This window comes from Aotus nancymaae, unplaced genomic scaffold (genome assembly GCF_030222135.1).
Source record: "Aotus nancymaae isolate 86718 unplaced genomic scaffold, 86718_ANA_hifiasm-v0.15.2.pri h1tg000006l, whole genome shotgun sequence".
Taxonomy (NCBI): Eukaryota; Metazoa; Chordata; class Mammalia; order Primates; family Aotidae; genus Aotus; species Aotus nancymaae.
The window spans coordinates 76,279,876-76,288,900 of NW_026988417.1; the positions used below are offsets into that span (position 1 = coordinate 76,279,876).

The 9,025-nt window shown below is 41.2% G+C and overlaps 1 pseudogene; it reads right to left on the minus strand.

Annotated features, from left to right (window-relative positions):
- Nucleotides 1–1,040: 1,040 nt before the first annotated feature.
- On the minus strand, nucleotides 1,041–1,921 carry LOC105713274 (UPF0711 protein C18orf21-like; annotated as a pseudogene).
- Nucleotides 1,922–9,025: the final 7,104 nt, after the last annotated feature.

Genomic DNA, 9,025 nt, shown 5'->3' on the forward strand with positions numbered 1-9,025 from the left:
AATTTCTTCCACCAGATACCCTAAATCATCTTTCTCAAGTTCAAAGTTTCACAAATCTCTAGGGCAGGGGCAAAATACTTCTAGTCTCTTTGCTAAAACATAACAAGAGTCAAATTTGCGCTAATTCCCAACAAGTTCCTCATCTCTATCTGAGACCACCTCAGCTTGGACCTTATTGTCCATGCTGCTATCAGCACTTTGGGCAAAGCCATTCAACAAGTCTCTAGGAAGCTCCAAACTTTCCCACATTTTCCTGTCTTCTTCTGAGCCCTTCAAACTGTTCCAACCTCTGCCTTTTACCCAGTTCCAAAGTTGCTTCCACATTTTTGGGTATCTTTTCAGCAACCCCTCACACCCTACTAGTACCAATTTACTGTATTAATTTGTTTTTGCACTGCTGATTAATACATACCCAAAACTGGGAACAAAAAGATTGAACTTATAGTTTCACATGGCTGGAGAGGCCTCAGAATCATTCAGGAGGTGAAAGGCACTTCTTACATGGTGGCAGCAAGAGAAAAATGAGAGAAAACCTAAAGTAGAATCCCTGATAAACCCATCAGATCTTGTGAGACTTATTCACTATCACAAGAATAGTATGGGAAAGACCGGCTCCCATGATTCAATTACCTCCCCTGGGTCCCTCCCACAACATGTGGGAATTCTGGGAGATGCAATTCAAGTTGAGATTTGACAGGGAGGCACAGCCAAAACATATCATGCCTCATTATACTCCCGCCCTTGCTAACCACTATTAGACTTTTTTTCCCTAAAGATTAAACAAAACCAGCCCTTTGGAAAGACTCATTCCACCCTTCATTAAACCAACACCCTGATGCTGCCCCTCCCTTTTGCAGTTTCCACAAAATAATCAACCAGCATTCCTTCCTGAGAAGAGATCACTGACCATGTGCTGGTTCTTATTTTTTTTTTTCCCATTCAGATCAAGTTTCCATGTATTCAAAAAATAAATAAAAGTTTAAAAAGTTGCTTCACTAACTTTAATTTCAGAACTGACTGACGTCAGGCATTTCTTATTTTCAAAGTCCACCCTTCAGAGAAGATCAGAAATTTCTGAGATCCACCTTTGGATTCTTTTGGGTTTCATTCTGACTAACATACATTTTTTACAATAAAAACCTGGAATTATATAGAAAAACTTTTCCCCAAACTGTGAGGGAGCCAAGAGGAAGCCAACATTTCATTGAGAAAAATGTCTCTTTGTTTTGCTCACATGTTTGAGAAGCAAGAAAATACTGACTATCCAGATGTAGGTGTTCTCAAAATTGATACTGGTCTCTTGCCTTTGGAACCAGACATACCATGATCTGAGTTTGCAGTCCTTTTCTTTGGTGTGTTCAGGCTGAGTTTACTTGTAGGAGTGGTAGGATTGCTAGTCAATGCTGATAGAAAGCTTCTACTCTTACCATGATGTTTCACTGTTCTGCGTATTTTATAAGTTGTTGTTGATTACAACACTTTTGGAGCCTTTGAACTTTTTCACAATTTTTGCTTCTTTAAAACTGAGTGTATAATTTCATGCTTCTTAATTAATCAGTTTCTGTATTTTGGGTGCCAATGTGGCTTTGAATTTGAGACACACTTGAGAGTTATCCAGAACCAACAACTGCAAACAGTACAGACATGTTTCTTCAAAAGTGCTCTTATCATAGGAGATGGTGGGCTTGGCTCTGGCAGCTGTTGTGCAGTCCCTGCACTAAAGCTTCAAGCTAATGCTTCTGTGTCATGGCTGTCACTGTTGCTTCCTTGTCACAGGGACCTGGTGAGAAAACATGACACCAGAGGCTGCCTTCCACCATGGGGTAGTTCTTGCCAGCCTAAAGAGGATGCACAGTGAGGGTCTTCATGTCCTTGGCTTCACTTTTGTTTTTTGTTTTGTTGTTGTTGTTGTTTTGAGACAGTCTTACTCACTCTGTTTCCCAGGCTAGAGTGTAGCGGCATGATCACAGCTCACTACAGTGTCCCCAGCTAATTTTTGTATTTTTTATAGAAATGGGATTTTGCCATGTTTCCCAGGCTGGTCTTAAATTCCTGGGCTCAAGTGATTGACCCATCTTGGCCTCACAAAGTTTGTGCTGGGACTACAGGTGTAAGCCAACATGCCTAGCCTGCTTCACCTTTTGACATCAGAGGCCCCAAAACTCCACTCTGAAATCATGCTAAGGCCACCATTTTTCAAACATGGGTCTCATGGAGAGGTGTAAGGTAAATGAATGTACTTTAGTCAAGAATAGGCCAAGGTAGACATGCAGGCCAGCATGACTCAGCAAGTTCGGAGCGCAGGTGCACAACTCCTCCTGTTATATAACTTGTTTGTGTAAGCTCATATTTGGCTCAAAGCCACCATTGTTTGTAAAAGTTATAACTGCCCTGTAGAAGCTGTACATGGGACACACACTCAGAGGGAGTGAAGCTCCTGAGCCTGTAGAGAGAGCCAGCAGTCTTGCAGACAGACATGGGGGGGACCCAAAAACCAGCAAATTTGCCAGGGAATGCAGCTATAAGTGTGGGAGTGACAGGAGCTGCAGAGCTGGCTGTTGAAAAGGGATGCAGCTGGAGCAGGCAGCTGAGACAAAGGAACAGTGTAAGAAAGATGCTGAATAAAACCATATTTCACCTGCCTATGGTCTCCCGAGTGTTCTTTCAGTTTTCTGCCACCCATTCACCCACTGCCGTTGGACCTCAGCATAGGCTGGAACCTGACACTTGGAGTGACAAGAGGCATGAAAGTCAATTGCACATGTTTCTCATTTTATAAACATTCATGGCTCCTCCTATAGCTTATTGAATATGTATATTTGGCCACCCCCTTCAGTATAAATTCCTGTCTTATTCTTCTCAACCTTGAAGTGGTTGTTTCTGGCTTCTGATGGGAAATTATGCTTCCCAGCCTGTCAGAATGGCCACCTTGCAGGCTGCAACCCTTTATGAGAAATAAAGCTCTCCTTTCCAAACTTATGAACCTCATCATTCCTCAGTTTTCACTTTTTTTTTAAACAAAGGTGATTTTGAGATCACAAACAATTTATTTGAAAATAATTTGGTCCTTAACCAAATTATAATAGATATGGTAGCTTTCTGAGCTACTATATAATAGCTTTCTAAAAACATTTATATATATGTTCACTTATATATATATACACATTTATATATATATCTCATATATAATATATAATAGCTAAAAACATTTATATAATATATATTATATATTACTAATATAACTATGTATTATACAATATTAATAGCTTTCTAAGAACATTTAAACAACAGAGAACTTGGTCTTAAACCAATCAAGATGAAATAAGAAAATAAGAATAACTTTGTTTTCAGTTTCCCCATCTGTTAAATGAAAAAGAAAAAGAAAAAAAAAAAAGAATAACTTGGTCAAGTAGCCTATCATGAAATCATGAAGAAATTTGTGTATCCATGTCTCTGACAGATCTTACACTTTAACCATTGTAAGTAAAATGTCATTTCTTTGGTCAATATAAGTAAAAAAAAAACAAAACAAAAACTCCCATTTCAGAAAACATTTCTACAGAGAGGACAAAGAAAACAGTGTTCGGATTAAATAAGCATTAAACCAGAATGTGATGTGCAGCTCAGGCAATCTGCTAAAGAGATTGCAAAGACAGAAAGAAATCTGCTGACATACAGCTAACTGGACGTAACCCATCACATTAGGCAGGTGAGTTGCAAATTGGAGTCAGGTGACAGCCAAAGTTAGCCCATCTCCTCCCAGGAGACTAGGAAGGTAGGGTGTTATCTTCCCTGATGGTTCCATTTCAAAGAAATGACTCCCAGGTCCTTGAGAAAACATTCCTGAACTATGAGCCTGGAAAGAGGCTTATTTAGCTATTAAAAAGGCTTACATACATTTGAAAAAGACTGAGAAAGAAATTCTTTAAAAAAAAAAAGTCAGGGGGAGTAGGGAGGTGGGTCTTTTTCCTTATTTTCAACAGGAATAATTAAGTTTCTTATTCACCCTTGCACACACTCTGGGGGTAATCAAATGAATTCGTGTTAGACAATGAGGGATAAAAGGTAATTCAGCAAATGTCAAGGATACAGTTTTCCTTTCTGGCAAAGCAGAAGAAACATACTCACTTCTCTAATTGCCTAGATCAGGGTTTTTCAACCTTAGCACTGTAGAGGAGAAAAAATATCTTTCCTTCCACTCCTCTTAGTTTCATTGGCTGGGGGTCCCTGTAACAAAAAACAGATTAACAAGAGAAAAGCATCCAAATTTATTTAATGTAAGTTTTACATGACAGAGAAGCTTCATACGGAAATGAAGCCCCAAAGAAATGGAGTAAGCCTGAGTATTTTTGTGCTTGGTTTGATGAAGAGTGGACAGTCATGGAGAAATATAATAGGGCAAAGAGTATGATCTAATGGTAATAAACTAGGGGAAACTTAGCAAGTCTTGCTTATTCAGACTCTTCTGTGTGTCTTTGTGTCTTTGAAAATAAGGATGTTCCATTTCTCTTGGTGAACATAGGGCACCTTTCATATAAGGTCTTATGACCTGCTTCAGGGGAAGCTCAGACAATCTTTCCCAGGTTCCTTTCCTCTTCCTTCCTCTCCCCTCCTCCTTCCCCTCTCCTCCCCCTTCCCCTCTTTTCCTCCCTCCCCTCCCCTCCCTTCTCCTTTTTTCCTTTTTTCTTACAGGGTCTTGCTATATTGCCCAGGTTGAACTCGAATTCCTAAGTTCAAGTGATTCAGCCACCTCAGCCTCCCAAAGTGCTGGGATTAGTCATGAGCCACCACACTTGGCCTGTTTTTTGCTATAGGGGCGTCAGCTGTGAACCTTGAGACAAGTGAGGAAAAGACATTACTTTTTCTCCCCTACACCATTCTACTAATTTCAGTGATTGGCTTTGCTGTGCCCGGTGTAAGGTATATTGCTGAGTTAAAATGAGGAAACTGAGGCCAGTGTGAGAAAATGAGAATCCAATTTATTCAGCTCCCAGGCGAGGTTCTGTGGTCCGGGAAGGGGCCAGAGAAGTCGCACTCGGCTTCTCAGGGTGTGGGGTTTTATAGGGAGTGGAGGTAATTGATTGGTCTTTAGGGAAACAAAGAGCAGACAGTTTCATTGGTGAGTTTCATTGGTGAGGGGGTTTGATTGATTACTAGGGAAACAAAGAACAGAGAGTTTCATTGGTGAGGGGAAGTCAAGGTGCTGATGGGGCGAGCTGCCATTGGTTGCCAGGTGGGACTACTGGTGGGCTGACCGGCTGGGGAGGTTAATGTTAAGCTGCCATTGGACAAATTTTTGGCAGGCTTTTTAAATTTTAAAGGAGTCGAGTGAGGAATGCAGGAGTGGGTGTGTGGAGCCTGCATAGAGAGACCAGATAGGAGTGGGTGTGGGGAGCCAGCATAGAGAGGCCAGCATGGGGAGAGATAAGTGTGTCAGCATGGAGAGGCCGGCACGGGGAGAGATAAGTGTGTTCATTTAACTCCCAGTGAGGCAGCCGGCCTTACACAAGGCAACCCCAGTTCAGTTCTGTAATACCCCCAGATGATGTCTGATCACCCTGGCCTGCCTTCATCAAGAATCCTGTTAGGCTGGTTTAGCCAGAACTCCCCTTATCCTGCATGTTTCCTTTTATAATTTTCCATCCACTGACGTGTATCCTGCTCCTTGGCTCTAAATTCTCACTTGCCCATGGTATATTACAAGTTGAGCCCAATCTCTCTCCCCTACCAAAAAATCCCATTACAGTGGTCCCTATATGTATCTGAATGGTCCTGAATGAAGTCTGCCTTATGAAGGGGTTAAGAACCTGCCACCCCACAATATGCTGCTCTGGCATCTTGAGAATTTTGAGTTAGAGGCACTCAAAAAACAGCAGATGCAAGAATATCACTCTGACCTTCCTTCTGTTTCCTAAAAGCAGGAGATGAAATTCCCATGTGAGGGATAGTCTGCCTATTCCAGAAGGAAAGTATCATTCTTATCATCAAGGATGGGAAGTTGAGGCTGAAGGATATCTGAACAAACCAATTTGTAGACTAATCCTTATCTTCCTAGCCACTACACCACTAGTTAACTTCCCTAGCCCAAGACCCTTTGCTGTGTCACATTTTCACAATTTACTACTCTTGTTTAATTCTTTATATGTGTTCATTTCTTTTATTATATATCACAGTGTAATAATAAAAAAAAGTGTTCATTTTTAGCAGTGCCTTTGGGTCTTCATGTCCTTATGAAGTCCCCCGTGCCATGTAAAACTGTACTAAATACATGTGTATGCTTTTCTCCTGTTGATCTCTCTTATGTCAATTTTGTTCTCAGCTTGTGGGGGTGAAAAAAACAAACCCTGAGGGAAGACGTAACATTTTGCCTTTCTTTAGTAGGGGAGGGAAAATAATGGTCTCCTCCAAACTTCATGAGCTCTTAGCTGGCACTCCTTGTAACAAAAGACAGATTAACAAGAGAGAAACAAACGGAAGTTTAATAACATGTATACCTCCTGTAACATGGGAGATAACCCAGAGATATGAGTAATCTCTAGAGTAGTTCTCAAAGAAAGATTTTAAAACCTCAGGTTTAAACATAATTATTCTCTGAAACAAAGAAATAAGGATGGAGGGAATGGCCAGCTAAGATAAGATGGCCAGAAAAAGCATCTTAAACAAAGGTATCTTTGTTATACAGATTTAGGTTGATGCCTTCCTTCTTTATTGATTATGCATCTCTAGAGATTTAGTCTTCCTTCTGGTGCAGAGAGGGAGACACACTTAAAAATGGAGACTGCCTTTATAGCTGCAAATTTCTCTTACACAAAAGGGTAACTTTCCAGAACGTCTCCTGTGTCTGCAGTTTCTCAAAATAATCAGCTCAAAATAATCTGTATGCCGAAGAGGCCTATTTTGGGGTGGCATATTCTGGACTATGGCAGTCACATTTTAGAGTGGTATGTCCTGAGCCCTGTCACTTACTGTGTTTTAACAAGAATCATCAAATAATTTTTTCTCTAGTAGAATTTAGTGTGCCATTGGCATGCAGCACCAGTCCAGACCCCAAGAGAGGGTTCTTAGACTTCATACAAGAAAGAATTCAGGACAAGTCCATATAGTAAAGTGAAAGCAAGTTTTTGAAGAAAGTAAAAGAATAAAAAGAAGAGCTACGCCATAGGCAGAGCAGTGGTGTATACTTATAGTTATTTCTTGATTTTATGCTAAATAAGGGTGGATTGTTCATGAGTTTCCTGGGAAATAGGTGAGGAATTCCTGGAACTGAGGGTTCCTCGCCTTTTTAGACTATATGGGGTAACTTTCTGATGTTGCCATGGCATTTGTAAACTGTCATGGCACTGGTGGGGGTGTCTTTTAGCATGCTAATACATTGTAATTAGCCTATAATTAGCAGTGAGGATGACCAGAGGTAACTTTCTTCACCTTCTTGGTTTTGGTGGATTTTAGCTGGCTTCTTTACCGCAACCTGTTTTATCAGCAAGGTCTCTGTGACCTGTATCTTCTGTCAACCTCCTATCTCATCCTGTGACTAGAATGGCTAACCTCTTGTAATGCAGCCTAGTATGTCTCCTCCTTATTTTCTTCAGCCCCTATTCAAGACAAAGTCACTCTGGTTTGAATGCCGTCCTTTCTTCCCAATGGGTCAGTGAGGTGGAGGTGGAAGCACATGCCCTTAACATCCTCTTCTAATCTCCCCCAGCACTGTGTTTCTACTTCTCCTCTTCAATTCCTTAACACTTTTGATACAATTATTTACGAGGATGCCTTATCTCTGCTACTAAGCTGCATGTTTTGTTAGAACTGTATCCTATCAGATTCACATTTATGTCCTCTGTAGCACACAGCAAACCCTCAACAGAAGTATGGGTGTCATGAAGCAACTTCAAACGGGAACCAAACTGTTATCTACCTGTGTCTTAAATTGATGCCTTTATGGTTTTCACAGTAAGATGAGAGAAAGATTTTCTGTAGTGTTCAGATTCTGGAAGCTGGGTCCGTTTCTTCCCCCTTGGCTTTCTGGACTTCATCTTTCCCTTCTTTGTATCATTTCTTGCTCATATTTATGGAGACAGACACCATGGCCAAACAGCTTAATTGTTCCCCCCTTTGCTGGCCAATAACAACATTTTCTCCAGTTCCCATTGTCCTTAAAGATACCAGAATATGTCACCCTAAAATATGCCTTTTTGGCTTATGAATTATTTTGAGCTAAAGGCAATTGAGAGCCAGCAGACACAGGAAAAGCTCTGTATCTCCTGATGACTGCCTGAAAACAAAGTGTATTAGTCTATTTTCACACTGCTACAAAGAACTACCTGAAACTGGGTAATTTATAAAGAAGAGAGGTTTAATTGACTCAGTTTCCACATGGCTGGAGAGGCCTAAGGAATCTTCCAATCATGGTGGAAGGCAAAGAGGAAGCAAGGGACATCTTACGTGACAGTAGGAGAGTGGGATGGAAGTGCCCCACACTTTTCAAACCATCAGATCTCATGTGAGCTCAGTCACTATCATGAGAAGAGCAAGGGGGAAATCTGCCACCATGATCCAATCGTCTCCCACCAGGCTCCTCCTCCAATTTGACATGAGATTTGGGTGGGGACACAAATCCAAACCATATCATTCTACCCCTGGCCCCTCCAAAATGTCGTGTCCTTCTCACATTGCAAAATACAATTATCCCTTCTCAACAGTCCCCCAGTCTCTACTCAGTTCAGCATTAACTCAAAATTCCACAGTCCAAAGTCTTATCTGAGACAAGATAAGTCCCTTCCACCTATGAGCCTGTAAAATCAAAAATAGTTACTTCCAAGATACATTAAGGGTACAGGGATTGGGTCAATGCTCCCATTACAAATAAGAGAAATTGGCCAAGACAAACAGGCTACGGGCCCCATGCAAGTCCAAAACCTAGCAGGCCAGTCATTACATCTTACAGTACCAAAATAATTTCCCTTGACTCCATGTCTCACATTCACATCATACTGATGCAAGAGGTGGGCTCCCAAGGCCTTGGGCAGCT